This window comes from Nothobranchius furzeri, chromosome 7 (genome assembly GCF_043380555.1).
Source record: "Nothobranchius furzeri strain GRZ-AD chromosome 7, NfurGRZ-RIMD1, whole genome shotgun sequence".
NCBI classification, from domain to species: Eukaryota; Metazoa; Chordata; class Actinopteri; order Cyprinodontiformes; family Nothobranchiidae; genus Nothobranchius; species Nothobranchius furzeri.
Window position 1 is genome coordinate 42562831 of NC_091747.1, and position 26462 is coordinate 42589292.

The 26462-nt window shown below is 37.1% G+C and overlaps 30 non-coding genes across 30 annotated transcripts; 20 read left to right on the plus strand and 10 right to left on the minus strand.

The window, feature by feature from the left end:
- Window positions 1-747: 747 nt before the first annotated feature.
- Window positions 748-820, minus strand: trnak-cuu (transfer RNA lysine (anticodon CUU)). Its single transcript has one exon. It is a non-coding gene; the product is annotated as a tRNA-Lys (tRNA).
- Window positions 821-3081: 2261 nt separating this feature from the next.
- Window positions 3082-3154, plus strand: trnak-uuu (transfer RNA lysine (anticodon UUU)). Its single transcript has one exon. It is a non-coding gene; the product is annotated as a tRNA-Lys (tRNA).
- A 1615-nt stretch (window positions 3155-4769) lies between these two features.
- Window positions 4770-4842, minus strand: trnak-cuu (transfer RNA lysine (anticodon CUU)). The gene has a single exon. It is a non-coding gene; the product is annotated as a tRNA-Lys (tRNA).
- A 381-nt stretch (window positions 4843-5223) lies between these two features.
- trnal-caa (transfer RNA leucine (anticodon CAA)) lies at window positions 5224-5332 on the plus strand. Its single transcript has 2 exons — window positions 5224-5261; window positions 5287-5332. It is a non-coding gene; the product is annotated as a tRNA-Leu (tRNA).
- A 435-nt stretch (window positions 5333-5767) lies between these two features.
- trnak-uuu (transfer RNA lysine (anticodon UUU)) lies at window positions 5768-5840 on the plus strand. The gene has a single exon. It is a non-coding gene; the product is annotated as a tRNA-Lys (tRNA).
- Window positions 5841-6533: 693 nt separating this feature from the next.
- trnal-caa (transfer RNA leucine (anticodon CAA)) lies at window positions 6534-6642 on the plus strand. The gene is made up of 2 exons: window positions 6534-6571; window positions 6597-6642. It is a non-coding gene; the product is annotated as a tRNA-Leu (tRNA).
- A 399-nt stretch (window positions 6643-7041) lies between these two features.
- On the plus strand, window positions 7042-7114 carry trnak-uuu (transfer RNA lysine (anticodon UUU)). The gene has a single exon. It is a non-coding gene; the product is annotated as a tRNA-Lys (tRNA).
- A 238-nt stretch (window positions 7115-7352) lies between these two features.
- Window positions 7353-7425, minus strand: trnak-cuu (transfer RNA lysine (anticodon CUU)). Its single transcript has one exon. It is a non-coding gene; the product is annotated as a tRNA-Lys (tRNA).
- Window positions 7426-8441: 1016 nt separating this feature from the next.
- trnak-uuu (transfer RNA lysine (anticodon UUU)) lies at window positions 8442-8514 on the plus strand. Its single transcript has one exon. It is a non-coding gene; the product is annotated as a tRNA-Lys (tRNA).
- A 693-nt stretch (window positions 8515-9207) lies between these two features.
- Window positions 9208-9316, plus strand: trnal-caa (transfer RNA leucine (anticodon CAA)). The gene is made up of 2 exons: window positions 9208-9245; window positions 9271-9316. It is a non-coding gene; the product is annotated as a tRNA-Leu (tRNA).
- Window positions 9317-9747: 431 nt separating this feature from the next.
- trnak-uuu (transfer RNA lysine (anticodon UUU)) lies at window positions 9748-9820 on the plus strand. The gene has a single exon. It is a non-coding gene; the product is annotated as a tRNA-Lys (tRNA).
- Window positions 9821-10058: 238 nt separating this feature from the next.
- On the minus strand, window positions 10059-10131 carry trnak-cuu (transfer RNA lysine (anticodon CUU)). The gene has a single exon. It is a non-coding gene; the product is annotated as a tRNA-Lys (tRNA).
- A 980-nt stretch (window positions 10132-11111) lies between these two features.
- Window positions 11112-11184, plus strand: trnak-uuu (transfer RNA lysine (anticodon UUU)). Its single transcript has one exon. It is a non-coding gene; the product is annotated as a tRNA-Lys (tRNA).
- Window positions 11185-11877: 693 nt separating this feature from the next.
- Window positions 11878-11986, plus strand: trnal-caa (transfer RNA leucine (anticodon CAA)). The gene is made up of 2 exons: window positions 11878-11915; window positions 11941-11986. It is a non-coding gene; the product is annotated as a tRNA-Leu (tRNA).
- Window positions 11987-12479: 493 nt separating this feature from the next.
- trnak-uuu (transfer RNA lysine (anticodon UUU)) lies at window positions 12480-12552 on the plus strand. The gene has a single exon. It is a non-coding gene; the product is annotated as a tRNA-Lys (tRNA).
- Window positions 12553-13245: 693 nt separating this feature from the next.
- Window positions 13246-13354, plus strand: trnal-caa (transfer RNA leucine (anticodon CAA)). Its single transcript has 2 exons — window positions 13246-13283; window positions 13309-13354. It is a non-coding gene; the product is annotated as a tRNA-Leu (tRNA).
- A 479-nt stretch (window positions 13355-13833) lies between these two features.
- Window positions 13834-13906, plus strand: trnak-uuu (transfer RNA lysine (anticodon UUU)). The gene has a single exon. It is a non-coding gene; the product is annotated as a tRNA-Lys (tRNA).
- A 238-nt stretch (window positions 13907-14144) lies between these two features.
- On the minus strand, window positions 14145-14217 carry trnak-cuu (transfer RNA lysine (anticodon CUU)). Its single transcript has one exon. It is a non-coding gene; the product is annotated as a tRNA-Lys (tRNA).
- A 1685-nt stretch (window positions 14218-15902) lies between these two features.
- On the plus strand, window positions 15903-16011 carry trnal-caa (transfer RNA leucine (anticodon CAA)). The gene is made up of 2 exons: window positions 15903-15940; window positions 15966-16011. It is a non-coding gene; the product is annotated as a tRNA-Leu (tRNA).
- A 799-nt stretch (window positions 16012-16810) lies between these two features.
- trnak-cuu (transfer RNA lysine (anticodon CUU)) lies at window positions 16811-16883 on the minus strand. The gene has a single exon. It is a non-coding gene; the product is annotated as a tRNA-Lys (tRNA).
- Window positions 16884-17887: 1004 nt separating this feature from the next.
- trnak-uuu (transfer RNA lysine (anticodon UUU)) lies at window positions 17888-17960 on the plus strand. The gene has a single exon. It is a non-coding gene; the product is annotated as a tRNA-Lys (tRNA).
- A 238-nt stretch (window positions 17961-18198) lies between these two features.
- Window positions 18199-18271, minus strand: trnak-cuu (transfer RNA lysine (anticodon CUU)). The gene has a single exon. It is a non-coding gene; the product is annotated as a tRNA-Lys (tRNA).
- Window positions 18272-19542: 1271 nt separating this feature from the next.
- On the minus strand, window positions 19543-19615 carry trnak-cuu (transfer RNA lysine (anticodon CUU)). The gene has a single exon. It is a non-coding gene; the product is annotated as a tRNA-Lys (tRNA).
- Window positions 19616-20572: 957 nt separating this feature from the next.
- Window positions 20573-20645, plus strand: trnak-uuu (transfer RNA lysine (anticodon UUU)). Its single transcript has one exon. It is a non-coding gene; the product is annotated as a tRNA-Lys (tRNA).
- A 693-nt stretch (window positions 20646-21338) lies between these two features.
- trnal-caa (transfer RNA leucine (anticodon CAA)) lies at window positions 21339-21447 on the plus strand. The gene is made up of 2 exons: window positions 21339-21376; window positions 21402-21447. It is a non-coding gene; the product is annotated as a tRNA-Leu (tRNA).
- Window positions 21448-23609: 2162 nt separating this feature from the next.
- On the minus strand, window positions 23610-23682 carry trnak-cuu (transfer RNA lysine (anticodon CUU)). The gene has a single exon. It is a non-coding gene; the product is annotated as a tRNA-Lys (tRNA).
- Window positions 23683-24611: 929 nt separating this feature from the next.
- On the plus strand, window positions 24612-24684 carry trnak-uuu (transfer RNA lysine (anticodon UUU)). Its single transcript has one exon. It is a non-coding gene; the product is annotated as a tRNA-Lys (tRNA).
- Window positions 24685-25377: 693 nt separating this feature from the next.
- trnal-caa (transfer RNA leucine (anticodon CAA)) lies at window positions 25378-25486 on the plus strand. Its single transcript has 2 exons — window positions 25378-25415; window positions 25441-25486. It is a non-coding gene; the product is annotated as a tRNA-Leu (tRNA).
- A 447-nt stretch (window positions 25487-25933) lies between these two features.
- Window positions 25934-26006, plus strand: trnak-uuu (transfer RNA lysine (anticodon UUU)). The gene has a single exon. It is a non-coding gene; the product is annotated as a tRNA-Lys (tRNA).
- A 238-nt stretch (window positions 26007-26244) lies between these two features.
- On the minus strand, window positions 26245-26317 carry trnak-cuu (transfer RNA lysine (anticodon CUU)). Its single transcript has one exon. It is a non-coding gene; the product is annotated as a tRNA-Lys (tRNA).
- Between the last annotated feature and the right edge of the window lie 145 nt (window positions 26318-26462).

Genomic DNA, 26462 nt, shown 5'->3' on the forward strand with positions numbered 1-26462 from the left:
TAATTTTATCTCAAGAATAAAGATCTCTGGACGCTATCAGGAGCAATTTATTCAAAGATGGGTGGGTGTATCTTTGGTGTACAGATCTGCAGAAAGACATATGTTGGTCTTTTTCTAAATTTTTTAGAAAAGTGCTTTTCTGTTAACAATGTTGTTATCTAACATAAAAAAACTTAAAAATAACTACTGTGCCACTCATTTGAAGATTTGTGCGCTTATGTGACAAACTTTTTTACAGTGTCATCAACCAATGAATGAATGAATGAAAGAATCTATCTATCTATCTATCTATCTATCTATCTATCTATCTATCTATCTATCTATCTATCTATCTATCTATCTATCTATCTATCTATCTATCTATCTATCTATCTATCTATCTATCATCTATCTATCTATCTGACTTTTTTACTCTGTTTCTGTCTGTAATCATTTTGTAGCCTGACTAGCTCAGCCGGTAGAGCATGAGACTTTTAATCTCAGGGTCATGGTTTCAAGTCGCATGTTTAAGATTCTGAAGGCAACATCTGTTTATTCATGTGTAATCTTTCTACTAGTTCTTTTGTGAGAAGAATTGCAGGTGCTGGCATAAGAATTTGGGACTTTATTTGCGTTTTTTCTTAGTGTTGTCTGAGCTTAAAACTTCCCCCAATCGATGGCAACAATTTCTGTTTTTCAAGCAAACGCATTTTGATTCAGGGTAAACTGGTGACACTGCATGAAAACATACTCTGTCAGAGACCTAGGCGCCCAACTTGGGGCTTGAACCCATGACCCTGAGATTAAGAGTCTCATGCTCTACCGACTGAGCTAGTCGGGCATTTGACAATCTTGACAAGTTTGACAACGTGAGGTGACACTGTTTTGCCATACAGGATTTGTTTCCCTGGTCCTTCAGATACAACAAATTACTGTAACTCAGTAACAATAAAAGAGCTTTTGAAGTTGAACACCAATCTCCTAAAGATCCAAAGTGTTTTGGGAATGGGTAGAACTTGAATGAAAACAATTGCTTTTGATTGGGCAACTTCATTTCAGACATTTGACCAAACTTACAACTTATCGATTGTATTCATTATCACAGCCAGCAGTCTTACTTGGGATAAGTGGTTCTAAAAGGTCAATGAAATAGCAAAGGACAACTTCAGAGGGTAGGTCACAATTCAACCTCTGCAACTTTATTATACCACTCCAATCTTCAGTCAAGATGGCCGAGCGGTCAAAGACGCCAGACTCAATCATTGCTTCCATTCCAATGTGGGGATTCAGGTCTCCAGTAGGAGGCGTTGGTTCAAAACCCACTCTTGACACATACATTAACTAGAAACACAGGTTTATGATTAATTTTATCTCAAGAATAAAGATCTCTGGACACTATCAAGAGCAATTTAGTCAAAGATGGATGGGTGTATCTTTGGTGTACAGATATGCAGAAAGACAAATGTTGGTCTTTTTCTAAATTTTTTAGAAAAGTGCTTTTCTGTTAACAATGTTGTTATCTAAAATAAAAAATTAAAAATAACTACTGTGCCACTCATTTGAAGATTTGTGCGCTTATGTTACAAACTTTTTTACAGTGTCATCAGCCAATGAATGAATGAAAGAAAGAATCTATATCTATCTATCTATCTATCTATCTATCTATCTATCTATCTATCTATCTATCTATCTATCTATCTATCTATCTATCTATCTATCTATCTATCTATCTATCTGACTATTTTACTCTGTTTCTGTCAGTAATCATTTTGTAGTCTGACTAGCTCAGCCGGTAGAGCATGAGGCTTTTAATCTCAGGATCATGGGTTCAAGTCCCATGTTAGGCATAGATTCTACAGGCAACATCTGTCTATTCATGTGTAATATTTCTTCTAGTTCTTTTGAGAGAAGAATTGCAGGTGCTGGCATAAGAATTTGGGACTTTATTTGAGTTTTTTCTTAAGTGTTGTCTGAGCTTAAAACTTCCCCCATCTATGGCAACAATTTCTGTTTTTCAAGCAAACGCATTTTGATTCAGGGTAAACTGGTGACACTGCATTAAAACATACTCTGTCAAAGGACTAAGAGCCCAACACGGGGCTCAAAACCACGACCCTTAGATTAAGAGTTTCATGCTCTACCGACTGAGCTAGTCAGGCATTTGACATTCTTGACAAGTTTGACAACGTGAGGTGACACTGTTTTGCCATACAGGGTTTGTTGCCCTTGTCCTTCAGATACAACAAATTACTGTAACTCAGTAACAGTTAAAGAGCTTTTGAAGTTGAACACCAATCTTCTAAAGATCCAAAGTGTTTTGGGAATGGGTAGAACTTGAATGAAAACAATTGCTTTTGATTGGGCAACTTCATTTCAGACATTTGACCAAACTTACAACTTATCGATTGTATTCATTATCACAGCCAGCAGTCTTACTTGGGATAAGTGGTTCTACAAGGTCAATGAAATAGCAAAGGACAACTTCAGAGGGTAGGTCATTATTCAACCTCTGCAACTTTATTATACCACTCCAATCTTCAGTCAAGATGGCCGAGCGGTCAAAGGCGCCAGACTCAAGCATTGCTTCCATTCCAATATGGGGATTCTCGTCTCCAGTAGGAGGCGTGGTATCAAATTCCACTCTTGACACATTCATTAACTAGTAACAAAGATTTATGATTAATTTTATCTCAAGAATAAAGATCTCTGGACGCTATCAGGAGATATTTATTCAAAGATGGGTGGGTGTATCTTTGGTGTACAGATATGCAGAAAGATATATGTTGGTCTTTTTCTAAATTTTTTAGAAAAGTGCTTTTCTGTTAACAATGTTGTTATCTAACATAAAAAAAAACTTAAAAATAACTACTGTGCCACTCATTTGAAGATTTGTGCGCTTATGTGACAAACTTTTTTACAGTGTCATCAACCAATGAATGAATGAAAGGAATAATCTATCTATCTATCTATCTATCTATCTATCTATCTATCTATCTATCTATCTATCTATCTATCTATCTATCTATCTATCTATCTATCTATCTATCTATCTATCTATCTATCTGACTATTTTACTCTGTTTCTGTCTGTAATCATTTTGTAGCCTGACTAGCTCAGCCGGTAGAGCATGAGACTTTTAATCTCAGGATCATGGGTTCAAGTCCCATGTTGGGCATAGATTCTACAGGCAACATCTGTCTATTCATGTGTAATATTTCTTCTAGTTCTTTTGAGAGAAGAATTGCAGGTGCTGGCATAAGAATTTGGGACTTTATTTGAGTTTTTTCTTAAGTGTTGTCTGAGCTTAAAACTTCCCCCATCTATGGCAACAATTTCTGTTTTTCAAGCAAACGCATTTTGATTCAGGGTAAACTGGTGACACTGCATTAAAACATACTCTGTCAAAGGACTAACAGCCCAACGTGGGGCTCAAACCCACGACCCTTAGATTAAGAGTTTCATGCTCCACCGACTGAGCTAGTCAGGCATTTGACATTCTTGACAAGTTTGACAACGTGAGGTGACACTGTTTTGCCATACAGGGTTTGTTGCCCTTGTCCTTCAGATACAATAAATTACTGTAACTCAGTAACAATAAAAGAGCTTTTGAAGTTGAACACCAATCTTATAAAGATCCAAAGTGTTTTGGGAATGGGTAGAACTTGAATGAAAACAATTGCTTTTGATTGGGAAACTTCATTTCAGACATTTGACCAAACTTACAACTTATCGATTGTATTCATTATCACAGCCAGCAGTCTTACTTGGGATAAGTGGTTCTACAAGGTCAATGAAATAGCAAAGGACAACTTCAGAGGGTAGGGCACAATTCAACCTCTTCAACTTTATTATACCACTCCAATCTTCAGTAAAGATGGCCGAGCGGTCAAAGAAGAAAGACTCAATCATTGCTTCCATTCCAATATGGGGATTCTGGTCTCCAGTAGGAGGCGTGGGTTCAAATCCCACTCTTGACACATTCATTAACTAGTAACAAAGGTTTATGATTAATTTTATCTCAAGAATAAAGATCTCTGGAAGCTATCAGGAGCAATTTATTCAAAGATGGGTGGGTGTGTCTTTGGTGTACAGATCTGCAGAAAGACATATGTTGGTCTTTTTCTAATTTTTTTAGAAAAGTGCTTTTCTGTTAACAATGTTGTTATCTAAAATAAAAAAAACTTAAAAATAACTACTGTGCCACTCATTTGAAGATTTGTGCGCTTATCTGACTAACTTTTTTACAGTGTCATCAGCCAATGAATGAATGAAAGAAAGAATCTATCTATCTATCTATCTATCTATCTATCTATCTATCTATCTATCTATCTATCTATCTATCTATCTATCTATCTATCTATCTATCTATCTATCTATCTATCTATCTATCTATCTATCTATCTATCTATCTTTCTATCTATCTATCATCTATCTATCTATCTGACTATTTTACTCTGTTTCTGTCTGTAATCATTTTGTAGCCTGACTAGCTCAGCCGGTAGAGCATGAGAATTTTAATCCCAGGGTCATGGGTTCAAGTCCCATGTTAGGCATAGATTCTAAAGGCAACATCTGTTTATTCATGTGTAATCTTTCTACTAGTTCTTTTGTGAGAAGAATTGCAGGTGCTGGCATAAGAATTTGGGACTTTATTTGAGTTTTTCTTAGTGTTGTCTGAGCTTAAAACTTCCCCAATCCATGGCAACAATTTCTGTTTTTCAAGCAAACGCATTTTGATTCCGGGTAAACTGGTGACACTGCATGAAAACATACTCTGTCAAAGGCCTAAGCGCCCAACGTGGGGCTCAAACCCACGACCCTGAGATTAAGAGTCTCATGCTCTACCGACTGAGCTAGTCGGGCATTTGACAATCTTGACAAGTTTGACAACGTGAGGTGACACTATTTTGCCATGCAGGGTTTGTTGCCCTGGTCCTTCAGATACAACAAATTACTGTAACTCAGTAACAATAAAAGAGCTTATGAAGTTGAACACCAATCTTCTAAAGATCCAAAGTGTTTTGGGAATGGGTAGAACTTGAATGAAAACAATTGCTTTTGATTGGGCAACTTCATTTCAGACATTTGACCAAACTTACAACTTATCGATTGTATTCATTATCACAGCCAGCAGTCTTACTTGGGATAAGTGGTTCTACAAGGTCAATGAAATAGCAAAGGACAACTTCAGAGGGTAGGTCACAATTCAACCTCTGCAACTTTATTATACCACCCCACTTTTCAGTCAAGATGGCCGAGCGGTCAAAGGTGCCAGACTCAAGCATTGCTTCCATTCCAATATGGGGATTCTGGTCTCCAGTAGGAGGTGTGGGTTCAAAACCCACTCTTGACACATTCATTAACTAGAAATACAGGTTTATGATTAATTTTATCTCAAGAATAAAGATCTCTGGACACTATCAAGAGCAATTTATTCAAAGATGGATGGGTGTATCTTTGGTGTACAGATCTGCAGAAAGACAAATGTTGGTCTTTTTCTAAATTTTTTAGAAAAGTGCTTTTCTGTTAACAATGTTGTTATCTAAAATAAAAAATTAAAAATAACTACTGTGCCACTCATTTGAAGATTTGTGCGCTTATGTGACAAACTTTTTTACAGTGTCATCAGCCAATGAATGAATGAAAGAAAGAATCTATATCTATCTATCTATCTATCTATCTATCTATCTATCTATCTATCTATCTATCTATCTATCTATCTATCTATCTATCTATCTATCTATCTATCTGACTATTTTACTCTGTTTCTGTCTGTAATCATTTTGTAGCCTGACTAGCTCAGCCGGTAGAGCATGAGACTTTTAATCTCAGGGTCATGGGTTCAAGTCCCATGTTGGGCATAGATTCTAAAGGCAACATCTGTCTATTCAAGTGTAATATTTCTTCTAGTTCTTTTGTGAGAAGAATTGCAGGTGCTGGCATAAGAATTTGGGACTTTATTTGAGTTTTTTCTTAAGTGTTGTCTGAGCTTAAAACTTCCGCCATCTATGGCAACAATTTCTGTTTTTCAAGCAAACGCATTTTGATTCAGGGTAAACTGGTGACACTGCATTAAAACATACTCTGTCAAAGGACTAAGAGCCCAACGTGGGGCTCAAACCCACGACCCTTAGATTAAGAGTTTCATGCTCTACTGACTGAGCTAGTCAGGCATTTGACAATCTTGACAAGTTTGACAACGTGAGGTGACACTGTTTTGCCATACAGGGTTTGTTGCCCTGGTCCTTCAGATACAACAAATTACTGTAACTCAGTAACAATAAAAGAGCTTTTGAAGTTGAACACCAATCTTCTAAAGATCCAAAGTGTTTTGGGAATGGGTAGAACTTGAATGAAAACAATTGCTTTTGATTGGGCAACTTCATTTCAGACATTTGACCAAACTTACAACTTATCGATTGTATTCATTATCACAGCCAGCAGTCTTACTTGGGATAAGTGGTTCTACAAGGTCAATGAAATAGCAAAGGACAACTTCAGAGGGTAGGTCACAATTCAACCTCTGCAACTGTATTATACCACACCAATCTTCAGTCAAGATGGCCGAGCGGTCAAAGGCGCCAGACTCAAGCATTGCTTCCATTCCAATATGGGGATTCTGGTCTCCAGTAGGAGATGTGGGTTCAAATCCCACTCTTGACACATTCATTAACTAGAAACAATGGTTTATGATTAATTTTATCTCAAGAATAAAGATCTCTGGACGCTATCAAGAGCAATTTATTCAAAGATGGGTGGGTGTATCTTTGGTGTACAGATCTGCAGAAAGACATATGTTGGTCTTTTTCTAAATTTTTTAGAAAAGTGCTTTTCTGTTAACAATGTTGTTATCTAAAATAAAAAAACTTAAAAATAACTACTGTGCCACTCATTTGAAGATTTGTGCGCTCATGTGACAAACTTTTTTACAGTGTCATCAGCCAATGAATGAATGAAAGAAAGAATCTATCTATCTATCTATCTATCTATCTATCTATCTATCTATCTATCTATCTATCTATCTGACTATTTTACTCTGTTTCTGTCTGAAATCATTTTGTAGCCTGACTAGCTCAGCCGGTAGAGCATGAGACTTTTAATCTCAGGGTCATGGGTTCAAGTCCCATGTTAGGCATAGATTTTAAAGGCAACATCTGTCTATTCATGTGTAATCTTTCTACTAGTTCTTTTGTGAGAAGAATTGCAGGTGCTTGCATAAGAATTTTGGACTTTATTTGAGTTTTTCTTAGTGTTGTCTGAGCTTAAAACTTCCCCCAAGCTATGGCAATAATTTCTGATTTTCAAGCAAACGCATTTTGATTCAGGGTAAACTGGTGACACTGCATGAAAACATACTCTGTCAAAGGCCTAAGCGCCCAACGTGGGGCTCGAACCCACGACCCTGAGATTAAGAGTCTCATGCTCTACCGACTGAGCTAGTCGGGCATTTGACAATCTTGACAAGTTTGACAACGTGAGGTGACACTGTTTTGCCATACAGGGTTTGTTGCCCTGGTCCTTCAGATACAACAAATTACTGTAACTCAGTAACAATAAAAGAGCTTATGAAGTTGAACACCAATCTTCTAAAGATCCAAAGTGTTTTGGGAATGGGTAGAACTTGAATGAAAACAATTGCTTTTGATTGGGCAACTTCATTTCAGACATTTGACCAAACTTACAACTTATCGATTGTATTCATTATCAAAGCCAGCAGTCTTACTTGGGATAAGTGGTTCTACAAGGTCAATGAAATAGCAAAGGACAACTTCAGAGGGTAGGTCACAATTCAACCTCTGCAACTTTATTATACCACTCCAATCTTCAGTCAAGATGGCCGAGCGGTCTAAGAAGCCAGACTCAAGCATTGCTTCCATTCCAATATGGGGATTCTGGTCTCCAGTAGGAGGCGTGGGTTCAAATCCCACTCTTGACACATTCATTAACTAGTAACAAAGGTTTATGATTAATTTTATCTCAAGAATAAAGATCTCTGGACGCTATCAGGAGCAATTTATTCAAAGATGGGTGGGTGTATCTTTGGTGTGCAGATCTGCAGAAAGACATATGTTGGTCTTTTTCTAATTGTTTTAGAAAAGTGCTTTTCTGTTAACAATGTTGTTATCTAACATAAAAAAAAACTTAAAAATAACTACTGTGCCACTCATTTGAAGATTTGTGCGCTTATGTGACAAACTTTTTTACAGTGTCATCAACCAATGAATGAATGAATGAAAGAATCTATCATCTATCTATCTATATATCTATCTATCTATCTATCTATCTATCTATCTATCTATCTATCTATCATCTATCTATCTATCTATCTATCTATCTATCTATCTATCTATCTATCTATCTATCTATCTATCTATCTATCTATCTATCTATCTTTCTATCTATCTATCATCTATCTATCTATCTGACTATTTTACTCTGTTTCTGTCTGTAATCATTTTGTAGCCTGACTAGCTCAGCCGGTAGAGCATGAGACTTTTAATCTCAGGGTCATGGGTTCAAGTCCCATGTTGGGCATAGATTCTAAAGGCAACATCTGTCTATTCAAGTGTAATATTTCTTCTAGTTCTTTTGTGAGAAGAATTGCAGGTGCTGGCATAAGAATTTGGGACTTTATTTGAGTTTTTTCTTAAGTGTTGTCTGAGCTTAAAACTTCCGCCATCTATGGCAACAATTTCTGTTTTTCAAGCAAACGCATTTTGATTCAGGGTAAACTGGTGACACTGCATTAAAACATACTCTGTCAAAGGACTAAGAGCCCAACGTGGGGCTCAAACCCACGACCCTTAGATTAAGAGTTTCATGCTCTACTGACTGAGCTAGTCAGGCATTTGACAATCTTGACAAGTTTGACAACGTGAGGTGACACTGTTTTGCCATACAGGGTTTGTTGCCCTGGTCCTTCAGATACAACAAATTACTGTAACTCAGTAACAATAAAAGAGCTTTTGAAGTTGAACACCAATCTTCTAAAGATCCAAAGTGTTTTGGGAATGGGTAGAACTTGAATGAAAACAATTGCTTTTGATTGGGCAACTTCATTTCAGACATTTGACCAAACTTACAACTTATCGATTGTATTCATTATCACAGCCAGCAGTCTTACTTGGGATAAGTGGTTCTACAAGGTCAATGAAATAGCAAAGGACAACTTCAGAGGGTAGGTCACAATTCAACCTCTGCAACTGTATTATACCACACCAATCTTCAGTCAAGATGGCCGAGCGGTCAAAGGCGCCAGACTCAAGCATTGCTTCCATTCCAATATGGGGATTCTGGTCTCCAGTAGGAGATGTGGGTTCAAATCCCACTCTTGACACATTCATTAACTAGAAACAATGGTTTATGATTAATTTTATCTCAAGAATAAAGATCTCTGGACGCTATCAAGAGCAATTTATTCAAAGATGGGTGGGTGTATCTTTGGTGTACAGATCTGCAGAAAGACATATGTTGGTCTTTTTCTAAATTTTTTAGAAAAGTGCTTTTCTGTTAACAATGTTGTTATCTAAAATAAAAAAACTTAAAAATAACTACTGTGCCACTCATTTGAAGATTTGTGCGCTCATGTGACAAACTTTTTTACAGTGTCATCAGCCAATGAATGAATGAAAGAAAGAATCTATCTATCTATCTATCTATCTATCTATCTATCTATCTATCTATCTATCTATCTATCTATCTATCTATCTATCTATCTATCTATCTATCTGACTATTTTACTCTGTTTCTGTCTGAAATCATTTTGTAGCCTGACTAGCTCAGCCGGTAGAGCATGAGACTTTTAATCTCAGGGTCATGGGTTCAAGTCCCATGTTAGGCATAGATTTTAAAGGCAACATCTGTCTATTCATGTGTAATCTTTCTACTAGTTCTTTTGTGAGAAGAATTGCAGGTGCTTGCATAAGAATTTTGGACTTTATTTGAGTTTTTCTTAGTGTTGTCTGAGCTTAAAACTTCCCCCAAGCTATGGCAATAATTTCTGATTTTCAAGCAAACGCATTTTGATTCAGGGTAAACTGGTGACACTGCATGAAAACATACTCTGTCAAAGGCCTAAGCGCCCAACGTGGGGCTCGAACCCACGACCCTGAGATTAAGAGTCTCATGCTCTACCGACTGAGCTAGTCGGGCATTTGACAATCTTGACAAGTTTGACAACGTGAGGTGACACTGTTTTGCCATACAGGGTTTGTTGCCCTGGTCCTTCAGATACAACAAATTACTGTAACTCAGTAACAATAAAAGAGCTTATGAAGTTGAACACCAATCTTCTAAAGATCCAAAGTGTTTTGGGAATGGGTAGAACTTGAATGAAAACAATTGCTTTTGATTGGGCAACTTCATTTCAGACATTTGACCAAACTTACAACTTATCGATTGTATTCATTATCAAAGCCAGCAGTCTTACTTGGGATAAGTGGTTCTACAAGGTCAATGAAATAGCAAAGGACAACTTCAGAGGGTAGGTCACAATTCAACCTCTGCAACTTTATTATACCACTCCAATCTTCAGTCAAGATGGCCGAGCGGTCTAAGAAGCCAGACTCAAGCATTGCTTCCATTCCAATATGGGGATTCTGGTCTCCAGTAGGAGGCGTGGGTTCAAATCCCACTCTTGACACATTCATTAACTAGTAACAAAGGTTTATGATTAATTTTATCTCAAGAATAAAGATCTCTGGACGCTATCAGGAGCAATTTATTCAAAGATGGGTGGGTGTATCTTTGGTGTGCAGATCTGCAGAAAGACATATGTTGGTCTTTTTCTAATTGTTTTAGAAAAGTGCTTTTCTGTTAACAATGTTGTTATCTAACATAAAAAAAAACTTAAAAATAACTACTGTGCCACTCATTTGAAGATTTGTGCGCTTATGTGACAAACTTTTTTACAGTGTCATCAACCAATGAATGAATGAATGAAAGAATCTATCATCTATCTATCTATATATCTATCTATCTATCTATCTATCTATCATCTATCTATCTATCTATCTATCTATCTATCTATCTATCTATCTATCTATCTATCTATCTATCTATCTATCTATCATCTATCTATATATCTATCTATCTGACTATTTTACTCTGTTTCTGTCTGTAATTATTTTGTAGCCTGACTAGCTCAGCCGGTAGAGCATGAGACTTTTAATCTCAGGGTCATGGGTTCAAGTCCCATGTTAGGCATTGATTCTACAGGCAACATCTGTCTATTCATGTGAAATCTTTCTACTAGTTCTTTTGTGAGAAGAATTGCAGGTGCTGGCATAAGAATTTGGGACTTTATTTGAGTTTTTTCTTAGTGTTGTCTGAGCTTAAAACTTCCCCCAATCTATGGCAACAATTTCTGTTTTTCAAATAAACGCATTTTGATTCAGGGTAAACTGGTGACACTGCATGAAAACATACTCTGTCAAATGACTAAGCGCCCAACGTGGGGCTCAAACCCATGACCCTTAGATTAAGAGTTTCATGCTCTACTGACTGAGCTAGTCAGGCATTTGACAATCTTGACAAGTTTGACAACGTGAGGTGACACTGTTTTGCCATACAGGGTTTGTTGCCCTGGTCCTTCAGATACAACAAATTACTGTAACTCAGTAACAATAAAAGAGCTTTTGAAGTTGAACACCAATCTTCTAAAGATCCAAAGTGTTTTGGGAATGGGTAGAACTTGAATGAAAACAATTGCTTTTGATTGGGCAACTTCATTTCAGACATTTGACCAAACTTACAACTTATCGATTGTATTCATTATCACAGCCAGCAGTCTTACTTGGGATAAGTGGTTCTACAAGGTCAATGAAATAGCAAAGGACAACTTCAGAGGGTAGGTCACAATTCAACCTCTGCAACTGTATTATACCACACCAATCTTCAGTCAAGATGGCCGAGCGGTCAAAGGCGCCAGACTCAAGCATTGCTTCCATTCCAATATGGGGATTCTGGTCTCCAGTAGGAGATGTGGGTTCAAATCCCACTCTTGACACATTCATTAACTAGAAACAATGGTTTATGATTAATTTTATCTCAAGAATAAAGATCTCTGGACGCTATCAAGAGCAATTTATTCAAAGATGGGTGGGTGTATCTTTGGTGTACAGATCTGCAGAAAGATATATGTTGGTCTTTTTCTAAATTTTTTAGAAAAGTGCTTTTCTGTTAACAATGTTGTTATCTAAAATAAAAAAACTTAAAAATAACTACTGTGCCACTCATTTGAAGATTTGTGCGCTTATGTGACAAACTTTTTTACAGTGTCATCAGCCAATGAATGAATGAAAGAAAGAATCTATCATCTATCTATCTATCTATCTATCTATCTATCTATCTATCTATCTATCTATCTATCTATCATCTATCTATCTATCTGTCTATCTATCTATCTATCTATCTATCTATCTATCTATCTATCTATCTATCTATCTATCTATCTATCTATCTGACTATTTTACTCTGTTTCTGTCAGTAATCATTTTGTAGCCTGACTAGCTCAGCCGGTAGAGCATGAGACTTTTAATCTCAGGGTCATGGGTTCAAGTCCCATGTTAGGCATTGATTCTACAGGCAACATCTGTCTATTCATGTGTAATCTTTCTACTAGTTCTTTTGTGAGAAGAATTGCAGGTGCTGGCATAAGAATTTGGGACTTTATTTGAGTTTTTTCTTAGTGTTGTCAGAGCTTAAAACTTCCCCCAATCTATGGCAACAATTTCTGTTTTTCAAATAAACACATTTTGATTCAGGGTAAACTGGTGACACTGCATGAAAACATACTCTGTCAAATGACTAAGCGCCCAACGTGGGGCTCAAACCCATGACCCTTAGATTAAGAGTTTCATGCTCTACTGACTGAGCTAGTCAGGCATTTGACAATCTTGACAAGTTTGACAACGTGAGGTGACACTGTTTTGCCATACAGGGTTTGTTGCCCTGGTCCTTCAGATACAACAAATTACTGTAACTCAGTAACAATAAAAGAGCTTTTGAAGTTGAACACCAATCTTCTAAAGATCCAAAGTGTTTTGGGAATGGGTAGAACTTGAATGAAAACAATTGCTTTTGATTGGGCAACTTCATTTCAGACATTTGACCAAACTTACAACTTATCGATTGTATTCATTATCACAGCCAGCAGTCTTACTTGGGATAAGTGGATCTACAAGGTCAATGAAATAGCAAAGGACAACTTCAGAGGGTAGGTCACAATTCAACCTCTGCAACTGTATTATACCACACCAATCTTCAGTCAAGATGGCCGAGCGGTCAAAGGCGCCAGACTCAAGCATTGCTTCCATTCCAATATGGGGATTCTGGTCTCCAGTAGGAGATGTGGGTTCAAATCCCACTCTTGACACATTCATTAACTAGAAACAATGGTTTATGATTAATTTTATCTCAAGAATAAAGATCTCTGGACTCTATCAAGAGCAATTTATTCAAAGATGGGTGGGTGTATCTTTGGTGTACACATCTGCAGAAAGACATATGTTGGTCTTTTTCTAAATTTTTTAGAAAAGTGCTTTTCTGTTAACAATGTTGTTATCTAAAATAAAAAAACTTAAAAATAACTACTGTGCCACTCATTTGAAGATTTGTGCGCTTATGTGACAAACTTTTTTACAGTGTCATCAGCCAATGAATGAATTAAAGAAAGAATCTATCTATCTATCTATCTATCTATCTATCTATCTATCTATCTATCTATCTATCTATCTATCTATCTATCTATCTATCTATCTATCTATCTATCTATCTATCTATCTATCTATCTATCTATCTATCTATCTATCTATCTGACTATTTTACTCTGTTTCTGTCTGAAATCATTTTGTAGCCTGACTAGCTCAGCCGGTAGAGCATGAGACTTTTAATCTCAGGGTCATGGGTTCAAGTCCCATGTTAGGCATAGATTCTAAAGGCAACATCTGTCTATTCATGTGTAATCTTTCTACTAGTTCTTTTGTGAGAAGAATTGCAGGTGCTTGCATAAGAATTTGGCACTTTATTTGAGTTTTTCTTAGTGTTGTCTGAGCTTAAAACTTCCCCCAATCTATGGCAACAATTTCTGATTTTCAAGCAAACGCATTTTGATTCAGGGTAAACTGGTGACACTGCATGAAAACAAACTCTGTCAAAGGCCTAAGCGCCCAACGTGGGGCTCGAACCCACGACCCTGAGATTAAGAGTCTCATGCTCTACCGACTGAGCTAGTCGGGCATTTGACAATCTTGACAAGTTTGACAACGTGAGGTGACACTGTTTTGCCATACAGGGTTTGTTGCCCTGGTCCTTCAGATACAACAAATTACTGTAACTCAGTAACAATAAAAGAGCTTATGAAGTTGAACACCAATCTTCTAGAGATCCAAAGTGTTTTGGGAATGGGCAGAACTTGAATGAAAACAATTGCTTTTGATTGGGAAACTTCATTTCAGACATTTGACCAAACTTACAACTTAACGATTGTATTCATTATCACAGCCAGCAGTCTTACTTGGGGTAAGTGGTTCTACAAGGTCAATGAAATAGCAAAGGACAACTTCAGAGGGTAGGTCACAATTCAACCTCTGCAACTTTATTATACCACTCCAATCTTCAGTCAAGATGGCCGAGCGGTCAAAGAAGCCAGACTCAAGCATTGCTTCCATTCCAATATGGGGATTCTGGTCTCCAGTAGGAGGCGTGGGTTCAAATCCAACTCTTGACACATTCATTAACTAGTAACAAAGGTTTATGATTGATTTTATCTCAAGAATAAAGATCTCTGGACGCTATCAGGAGCAATTTATTCAAAGATGGGTGGGTGTATCTTTGGTGTGCAGATCTGCAGAAAGACATATGTTGGTCTTTTTCTAATTTTTTTAGAAAAGTGCTTTTCTGTTAACAATGTTGTTATCTAACATAAAAAAACTTAAAAATAACTACTGTGCCACTCATTTGAAGATTTGTGCGCTTATGTGACAAACTTTTTTACAGTGTCATCAACCAATGAATGAATGAATGAAATAATCTATCTATCTATCTATCTATCTATCTATCTATCATCTATCTATCTATCTATCTATCTATCTATCTATCTATCTATCTATCTATCTGTCTGACTATTTTACTCTGTTTCTGTCTATAATCATTTTGTAGCCTGACTAGCTCAGCCGGTACAGCATGAGAATTTTAATCTCAGGGTCATGGGTTCAAGTCCCATGTTAGGCATAGATTCTAAAGGCAACATCTGTCTATTCATGTGTAATATTTCTACTAGTTCTTTTGTGAGAAGAATTGCAGGTGCTTGCATACGAATTTGGGACTTTATTTGAGTTTTTCTTAGTGTTGTCTGAGCTTAAAACTTCCCCCAATCCAAGGCAACAATTTCTGTTTTTCAAGCAAACGCATTTTGATTCAGGGTAAACTGGTGACACTGCATGAAAACATACTCTGTCAAAGGCCTAAGCGCCCAACGTGGGGCTCAAACCCACGACCCTGAGATTAAGAGTCTCATGCTCTACAGACTGAGCTAGTCGGGCATTTGACAATCTTGGCAAGTTTGACAACGTGAGGTGACACTATTTTGCCATACAGGGTTTGGTTCCCTGGTCCTTCAGATACAACAAATTACTGTAACTCAGTAACAATAAAAGAGCTTATGAAGTTGAACACCAATCTTCTAAAGATCCAAAGTGTTTTGGGAATGGGTAGAACTTGAATGAAAACAATTGCTTTTGATTGGGCAACTTCATTTCAGACATTTGACCAAACTTACAACTTATCGATTGTATTCATTATCACAGCCAGCAGTCTTACTTGGGATAAGTGGTTCTACAAGGTCAATGAAATAGCAAAGGACAACTTCAGAGGGTAGGTCACAATTCAACCTCTGCAACTTTATTATACCACTCCAATCTTCGGTCAAGATGGCCGAGCGGTCAAAGGCGCCAGACTCAAGCATTGCTTCCATTCCAATATGGGGATTCTGGTATCCAGTAGGAGGCGTGGGTTCAAATCCCACTCTTGACACATTCATTAACTTGTAACAAAGGTTTATGATTAATTTTATCTCAAGAATAAAGATCTCTGGACGCTATGAGGAGCAATTTATTCAAAGATGGGTGGGTGTATCTTTGGTGTGCAGATCTGCAGAAAGACATATGTTGGTCTTTTTCTAATTTTTTTAGAAAAGTGCTTTTCTGTTAACAATGTTGTTATCTAACATAAAAAAACATAAAAATAACTACTGTGCCACTCATTTGAAGATTTGTGCGCTTATGTGACAAACTTTTTTACAGTGTCATCAACCAATGAATGAATGAATGAAAGAATCTATGTATCTATCTATCTATCTATCTATCTATCTATCTATCTATCTATCTATCTATCTATCTATCTATCTATCTATCTATCTATCTATCTATCTATCTATCTATCTATCTATCTATCTATCTATCTGTCTTCTATCTATCTATCTGACTATTTTACTCTGTTTCTGTCTGTAGTCATTTTGTAGGCTGACTAGCTCAGCCGCTAGAGCATGAGAATTTTAATCTCAGGGTCATGGGTTCAAGTCCCATGTTGGGCATAGATTCTAAAGGCAACATCTTTTTATTCATGTGTAATCTTTCTACTAGTTCTTTTGTGAGAAGAATTGCAGGTGCTGGCATTTGAATTTGGGACTTTATTTTGCGTTTTTTCTTAGTGTTGTCTGAGCTTAAAACTTCCCCCAATCGATGGCAACAATTTCTGTTTTTCAAGCAAACGCATTTTGATTCAGGGTAAACTGGTGACACTGCATGAAAACATACTCTGTCAAAGGCCTAAGCGCCCAACGTGGGGCTTGAACCCACGACCCTGAGATTAAGAGTCTCATGCTCTACCGACTGAGCTAGTCGGGCATTTGACAATGTTGTCAAGTTTGACAACGTGAGGTGACACTGTTTTGCCATACAGGGTTTGTTGCCCTGGTCCTTCAGATACAATAAATTACTGTAACTCAGTAACAATAAAAGAGCTTATGAAGTTGAACACCAATCTTCTAAAGATCCAAAGTGTTTTGGGAATGGGTAGAACTTGAATGAAAACAATTGCTTTTGATTGGGCAACTTCATTTCAGACATTTAACCAAACTTACAACTTAGCGATTGTATTCATTATCACAGCCAGCAGTCTTACTTGGGATAACTGGTTCTACAAGGTCAATGAAACAGCAAAGGACAACTTCAGAGGGTAGGTCACAATTCAACCTCTGCAACTTTATTATACCACTCCACTCTTCAGTCAAGATGGCCGAGCGGTCAAAGACGCCAGACTCAAGCATTGCTTCCATTCCAATGTGGGGATTCTGGTCTCCAGTAGGAGGCGTGGGTTCAAATCCCACTCCTGTCACATTCATTGACTAGTAACAAAGATTTATGATTAATTTTATCTCAAGAATAAAGATCTCTGGACGCTATCAGGAGCAATTTATTCAAAGATGGGTGCGTGTATCTTTGGTGTACAGATCTGCAGAAAGACATATGTTGGTCTTTTTCTAAATTTTTTAGAAAAGTGCTTTTCTGTTAACAATGTTGTTATCTAACATAAAAAAACTTAAAAATAACTACTGTGCCACTCATTTGAAGATTTGTGCGCTTATGTGACAAACTTTTTTACAGTGTCATCAACCAATGAATGAATGAATGAAAGAATCTATCTATCTATCTATCTATCTATCTATCTATCTATCTATCTATCTATCTATCTATCTATCTATCTATCTATCTATCTATCTATCTATCTATCTATCTATCTATCTATCTATCTATCTATCTATCTATCTATCTATCTATCTATCTATCATCTATCTATATATCTATCTATCTGACTATTTTACTCTGTTTCTGTCTGTAATCATTTTGTAGCCTGACTAGCTCAGCCGGTAGAGCATGAGACTTTTAATCTCAGGGTCATGGGTTCAAGTCCCATGTTAGGCATATATTCTAAAGGCAACATCTGTCTATTCATGTGTAATCTTTCTACTAGTTCTTTTGTGAGAAGAATTGCAGGTGCTTGCATAAGAATTTGGCACTTTATTTGAGTTTTTCTTAGTGTTGTCTGAGCTTAAAACTTCCCCCAATCTATGGCAACAATTTCTGATTTTCAAGCAAACGAATTTTGATTCAGGGTAAACTGGTGACACTGCATGAAAACATACTCTGTCAAAGGCCTAAGCGCCCAACGTGGGGCTCGAATCCACGACCCTGAGATTAAGAGTCTCATGCTCTACCGACTGAGCTAGTCGGGCATTTGACAATCTTGACAAGTTTGACAACGTGAGGTGACACTGTTTTGCCATACAGGGTTTGTTGCCCTGGTCCTTCAGATACAACAAATTACTGTAACTCAGTAACAATAAAAGAGCTTATGAAGTTGAACACCAATCTTCTAAAGATCCAAAGTGTTTTGGGAATGGGTAGAACTTGAATGAAAACAATTGCTTTTGATTGGGCAACTTCATTTCAGACATTTGACCAAACTTACAACTTATCAATTGTATTCATTATCACAGCCAGCAGTCTTACTTGGGATAAGTGGTTCTACAAGGTCAATGAAAAAGCAAAGGACAACTTCAGAGGGTAGGTCACAATTCAACCTCTGCAACTTTATTATACCACTCCAATCTTCAGTCAAGATGGCCGAGCGGTCAAAGGTGCCAGACTCAAGCATTGCTTCCATTCCAATATGGGGATTCTGGTCTCCAGTAGGAGGCTTGGGTTCAAATCCCACTCTTGACACATTCATTAACTAGTAACAAAGGTTTATGATTAATTTTATCTCAAGAATAAAGATCTCTGGACGCTATCAGGAGCAATTTATTCAAAGATGGGTGGGTGTGTCTTTGGTGTACAGATCTGCAGAAAGACATATGTTGGTCTTTTTCTAATTTTTTTTTAGAAAAGTGCTTTTCTGTTAACAATGTTGTTATCTAAAATAAAAAAAAACTTAAAAATAACTACTGTGCCACTCATTTGAAGATTTGTGCGCTTATCTGACTAACTTTTTTACAGTGTCACCAGCCAATGAATGAATGAAAGAAAGAATCTATCTATCTATCTATCTATCTATCTATCTATCTATCTATCTATCTATCTATCTATCTATCTATCTATCTATCTATCTATCTATCTATCTATCTATCTATCTATCTATCTATCTATCTATCTATCTGACTATTTTACTCTGTTTCTGTCTGTAATCATTTTGTAGCCTGACTAGCTCAGCCGGTAGAGCATGAGAATTTTAATCCCAGGGTCATGGGTTCAAGTCCCATGTTAGGCATAGATTCTAAAGGCAACATCTGTTTATTCATGTGTAATCTTTCTACTAGTTCTTTTGTGAGAAGAATTGCAGGTGCTGGCATAAGAATTTGGGACTTTATTTGAGTTTTTCTTAGTGTTGTCTGAGCTTAAAACTTCCCCAATCCATGGCAACAATTTCTGTTCTTCAAGCAAACGCATTTTGATTCAGGGTAAACTGGTGACACTGCATGAAAACATACTCTGTCAAAGGCCTAAGCGCCCAACGTGGGGCTCAAACCCACGACCCTGAGATTAAGAGTCTCATGCTCTACCGACTGAGCTAGTCGGGCATTTGACAATCTTGACAAGTTTGACAACGTGAGGTGACACTATTTTGCCATACAGGGTCTGTTGCCCTGGTCCTTCAGATACAACAAATTACTGTAACTCAGTAACAATAAAAGAGCTTATGAAGTTGAACACCAATCTTCTAAAGATCCAAAGTGTTTTGGGAATGGGTAGAACTTGAATGAAAACAATTGCTTTTGATTGGGCAACTTCATTTCAGACATTTGACCAAACTTACAACTTATCGATTGTATTCATTATCACAGCCAGCAGTCTTACTTGGGATAAGGGGTTCTACAAGGTCAATGAAATAGCAAAGGACAACTTCAGAGGGTAGGTCACAATTTAACCTCTGCAACTTTATTATACCACTCCACTCTTCAGTCAAGATGGCCGAGCGCTCAAAGGCGCCAGTCTCAAGCATTGCTTCCATTCCAATATGGGGATTCTGGTCTCCAGTAGGAGGTGTGGGTTCAAAACCCACTCTTGACACATTCATTAACTAGAAACACAGGTTTATGATTAATATTATCTCAAGAATAAAGATCTCTGGACACTATCAAGAGCAATTTATTCAAAGATGGATGGGTGTATCTTTGGTGTACAGATCTGCAGAAAGACAAATGTTGGTCTTTTTCTAAATTTTTTAGAAAAGTGCTTTTCTGTTAACAATGTTGTTATCTAAAATAAAAAATTAAAAATAACTACTGTGCCACTCATTTGAAGATTTATGCGCTTATGTGACAAACTTTTTTACAGTGTCATCAGCCAATGAATGAATGAAAGAAAGAATCTATATCTATCTATCTATCTATCTATCTATCTATCTATCTATCTATCTATCTATCTATCTATCTATCTATCTATCTATCTATCTATCTATCTATCTATCTATCTATCTATCGATCTATCTATCTATCTGACTATTTTTCTCTGTTTCTGTCTGTAATCATTTTGTAGCCTGACTAGCTCAGCCGGTAGAGCATGAGACTTTTAATCTCAGGATCATGGGTTCAAGTCCCATGTTGGGCATAGATTCTACAGGCAACATCTGTCTATTCATGTGTAATATTTCTTCTAGTTCTTTTGAGAGAAGAATTGCAGGTGCTGGGATAAGAATTTGGGACTTTATTTGAGTTTTTTCTTAAGTGTTGTCTGAGCTTAAAACTTCCCCCATCTATGGCAACAATTTCTGTTTTTCAAGCAAACGCATTTTGATTCAGGGTAAACTGGTGACACTGCATTAAAACATACTCTGTCAAAGGACTAAGAGCCCAACGTGGGACTCAAACCCACGACCCTTAGATTAAGAGTTTCATGCTCTACCGACTGAGCTAGTCAGGCATTTGACATTCTTGACAAGTTTGACAACGTGAGGTGACACTGTTTTGCCATACAGGGTTTGTTGCCCTTGTCCTTCAGATACAATAAATTACTGTAACTCAGTAACAATAAAAGAGCTTTTGAAGTTGAACACCAATCTTCTAAAGATCCAAAGTGTTTTGGGAATGGGTAGAACTTGAATGAAAACAATTGCTTTTGATTGGGCAACTTCATTTCAGACATTTGACCAAACTTACAACTTATCGAATGTATTCATTATCACAGCCAGCAGTCTTACTTGGGATAAGTGGTTCTACAAGGTCAATGAAATAGCAAAGGACAACTTCAGAGGGTAGGTCACAATTCAACCTCTGCAACTTTATTATACCACTCCAATCTTCAGTCAAGATGGCCGAGCGGTCAAAGGCGCCAGACTCAAGCATTGCTTCCATTCCAATATGGGGATTCTCGTCTCCAGTAGGAGGCGTGGGTTCAAATCCCACTCTTGACACATTCATTAACTAGTAACAAAGATTTATGATTAATTTTATCTCAAGAATAAAGATCTCTGGACGCTATCAGGAGCAATTTATTCAAAGATGGGTGGGTGTATCTTTGGTGTACAGATCTGCAGAAAGATATATGTTGGTCTTTTTCTAATTTTTTTTAGAAAAGTGCTTTTCTGTTAACAATGTTGTTATCTAACATAAAAAAAACTTAAAAATAACTACTGTGCCACTCATTTGAAGATTTGTGCGCTTATGTGACAAACTTTTTTACAGTGTCATCAACCAATGAATGAATAAATGAAAGAATCTATCTATCTATCTATCTATCTATCTATCTATCTATCTATCTATCTATCTATCTATCTATCTATCTATCTATCTATCTATCTATCTATCTATCTATCTGTCTTCTATCTATCTATCTGACTATTTTACTCTGTTTCTGTCTGTAATCATTTTGTAGGCTGACTAGCTCAGCCGATAGAGCATGAGAATTTTAATCTCAGGGTCATGGGTTCAAGTCCCATGTTAGGCATAGATTCTAAAGGCAACATCTGTTTATTCATGTGTAATCTTTCTACTAGTTCTTTTGTGAGAAGAATTGCAGGTGCTGGCATAAGAATTTGGGACTTTATTTGCGTTTTTTCTTAGTGTTGTCTGAGCTTAAAACTTCCCCCAATCGATGGCAACAATTTCTGTTTTTCAAGCAAACGCATTTTGGTTCAGGGTAAACTGGTGACACTGCATGAAAACATACTCTGTCAAAGGCCTAAGCGCCCAACGGGGGGCTTGAACCCACGACCCTGAGATTAAGGGTCTCATGCTCTACCGACTGAGCTAGTCGGGCATTTGACAATGTTGACAAGTTTGACAACGTGAGGTGACACTCTTTTGCCATACAGGGTTTGTTGCCCTGGTCCTTCAGATACAATAAATTACTGTAACTCAGTAACAATAAAAGAGCTTATGAAGTTGAACACCAATCTTCTAAAGATCCAAAGTGTTTTGGGAATGGGTAGAACTTGAATGAAAACAATTGCTTTTGATTGGGCAACTTCATTTCAGACATTTGACCAAACTTACAACTTAGCGATTGTATTCATTATCACAGCCAGCAGTCTTACTTGGGATAACTGGTTCTACAAGGTCAATGAAACAGCAAAGGACAACTTCAGAGGGTAGGTCACAATTCAACCTCTGCAACTTTATTATACCACTCTAATCTTCAGTCAAGATGGCCGAGCGGTCAAAGGCGCCAGACTCAAGCATTGCTTCCATTCCAATATGGGGATTCTCGTCTCCAGTAGGAGGCGTGGGTTCCAATCCCACTCTTGACACATTCATTAACTAGTAACAAAGATTTATGATTAATTTTATCTCAAGAATAAAGATCTCTGGACGCTATCAGGAGCAATTTATTCAAAGATGGGTGGGTGTATCTTTGGTGTACAGATCTGCAGAAAGATATATGTTGGTCTTTTTCTAAATTTTTTAGAAAAGTGCTTTTCTGTTAACAATGTTGTTATCTAACATAAAAAAAACTTAAAAATAACTACTGTGCCACTCATTTGAAGATTTGTGCGCTTATGTGACAAACTTTTTTACAGTGTCATCAACCAATGAATGAATGAATGAAAGAATCTATCTATCTATCTATATATCTATCTATCTATCTATCTATCTATCTATCTATCTATCTATCTATCTATCTATCTATCTATCTATCTATCTATCTATCTATCTATCTATCTATCTATCTATCTATCTATCTATCTATCTATCTATCTATCTATCTGTCTTCTATCTATCTATCTGACTATTTTACTCTGTTTCTGTCTGTAATCATTTTGTAGGCTGACTAGCTCAGCCGCTAGAGCATGAGAATTTTAATCTCAGGGTCATGGGTCCAAGTCCCATGTTAGGCATAGATTCTAAAGGCATCATCTGTTTATTCATGTGTAATCTTTCTACTAGTTCTTTTGTGAGAAGAATTGCAGGTGCTGGCATAAGAATTTGGGACTTTATTTGCGTTTTTTCTTAGTGTTGTCTGAGCTTAAAACTTCCCCCAATCGATGGCAACAATTTCTGTTTTTCAATCAAACGCATTTTGATTCAGGGTAAACTGGTGACACTGCATGAAAACATACTCTGTCAAAGGCCTAAGCGCCCAACGTGGGGCTTGAACCCACGACCCTGAGATTAAGAGTCTCATGCTCTACCGACTGAGCTAGTCGGGCATTTGACAATGTTGACAAGTTTGACAACGTGAGGTGACACTGTTTTGCCATACAGGGTTTGTTGCCCTGGTCCTTCAGATACAATAAATTACTGTAACTCAGTAACAATAAAAGAGCTTATGAAGTTGAACACCAATCTTCTAAAGATCCAAAGTGTTTTGGGAATGGGTAGAACTTGAATGAAAACAATTGCTTTTGATTGGGCAACTTCATTTCAGACATTTGACCAAACTTACAACTTAGCGATTGTATTCATTATCACAGCCAGCAGTCTTACTTGGGATAACTGGTTCTATAAGGTCAATGAAACAGCAAAGGACAACTTCAGAGGGTAGGTCACAATTCAACCTCTGCAACTTTATTATACCACTCCAATCTTCAGTCAAGATGGCCGAGCGGTCAAAGACGCCAGACTCAAGCATTGCTTCCATTCCAATGTGGGGATTCTGGTCTCCAGTAGGAGGCGTGGGTTCAAATCCCACTCCTGACACATTCATTGACTAGTAACAAAGATTTATGATTAATTTTATCTCAAGAATAAAGATCTCTGGACGCTATCAGGAGCAATTTATTCAAAGATGGGTGGGTGTATCTTTGGTGTACAGATCTGCAGAAAGACATATGTTGGTCTTTTTCTAAATTTTTTAGAAAAGTGCTTTTCTGTTAACAATGTTGTTATCTAACATAAAAAAACTTAAAAATAACTACTGTGCCACTCATTTGAAGATTTGTGCGCTTATGTGACAAACTTTTTTACAGTGTCATCAACCAATGAATGAATGAATGAAAGAATCTATCTATCTATCTATCTATCTATCTATCTATCTATCTATCTATCTATCTATCTATCTATCTATCTATCTATCTATCTATCTATATATCTATCTATCTGACTATTTTACTCTATTTCTGTCTGTAATCATTTTGTAGCCTGACTAGCTCAGCCGGTAGAGCATGAGACTTTTAATCTCAGGGTCATGGGTTCAAGTCCCATGTTAGGCATTGATTCTACAGGCAACATCTGTCTATTCATGTTTAATCTTTCTACTAGTTCTTTTGTGAGAAGAATTGCAGTTGCTGGCATAAGAATTTGGGACTTTATTTGAGTTTTTTCTTAGTGTTGTCTGAGCTTAAAACTTCCCCCAATCTATGGCAACAATTTCTGTTTTTCAAATAAACGCATTTTGATTCAGGGTAAACTGGTGACACTGCATGAAAACATACTCTGTCAAATGACTAAGCGCCCAACGTGGGGCTCAAACCCATGACCCTTAGATTAAGAGTTTCATGCTCTACTGACTGAGCTAGTCAGGCATTTGACAATCTTGACAAGTTTGACAACGTGAGGTGACACTGTTTTGCCATACAGGGTTTGTTGCCCTGGTCCTTCAGATACAACAAATTACTGTAACTCAGTAACAATAAAAGAGCTTTTGAAGTTGAACACCAATCTTCTAAAGATCCAAAGTGTTTTGGGAATGGGTAGAACTTGAATGAAAACAATTGCTTTTGATTGGGCAACTTCATTTCAGACATTTGACCAAACTTACAACTTATCGATTGTATTCATTATCACAGCCAGCAGTCTTACTTGGGATAAGTGGTTCTACAAGGTCAATGAAATAGCAAAGGACAACTTCAGAGGGTAGGTCACAATTCAACCTCTGCAACTGTATTATACCACACCAATCTTCAGTCAAGATGGCCGAGCGGTCAAAGGCGCCAGACTCAAGCATCGCTTCCATTCCAATATGGGGATTCTGGTCTCCAGTAGGAGATGTGGGTTCAAATCCCACTCTTGACACATTCATTAACTAGAAACAATGGTTTATGATTAATTTTATCTCAAGAATAAAGATCTCTGGACGCTATCAAGAGCAATTTATTCAAAGATGGGTGGGTGTATCTTTGGTGTACAGATCTGCAGAAAGTCATATGTTGGTCTCTTTCTAAATTTTTTAGAAAAGTGCTTTTCTGTTAACAATGTTGTTATCTAAAATAAAAAAACTTAAAAATAACTACTGTGCCACTCATTTGAAGATTTGTGCGCTTATGTGACAAACTTTTTTACAGTGTCATCAGCCAATGAATGAATGAAAGAAAGAATCTATCTATCTATCTATCTATCTATCTATCTATCTATCTATCTATCTATCTATCTATCTATCTATCTATCTATCTATCTATCTATCTATCTATCTATCTATCTATCTGACTATTTTACTCTGTTTCTGTCTGAAATCATTTTGTAGCCTGACTAGCTCAGCCGGTAGAGCATGAGACTTTTAATCTCAGGGTCATGGGTTCAAGTCCCATGTTAGGCATAGATTCTAAAGGCAACATCTGTCTATTCATGTGTAATCTTTCTACTAGTTCTTTTGTGAGAAGAATTGCACGTGCTTGCATAAGAATTTGGGACTTTATTTGAGTTTTTCTTAGTGTTGTCTGAGCTTAAAACTTCCCCCAATCTATGGCAACAATTTCTGATTTTCAAGCAAACGCATTTTGATTCAGGGTAAACTGGTGACACTGCATGAAAACATACTCTGTCAAAGGCCTAAGCGCCCAATGTGGGGCTCGAACCCACGACCCTGAGATTAAGAGTCTAATGCTCTACCGACTGAGCTAGTCGGGCATTTGACAATCTTGACAAGTTTGACAACGTGAGGTGACACTTATTTTGCCATACAGGGTTTGTTGCCCTGGTCCTTCAGATACAACAAATTACTGTAACTCAGTAACTATAAAAGAGCTTATGAAGTTGAACACCAATCTTCTAA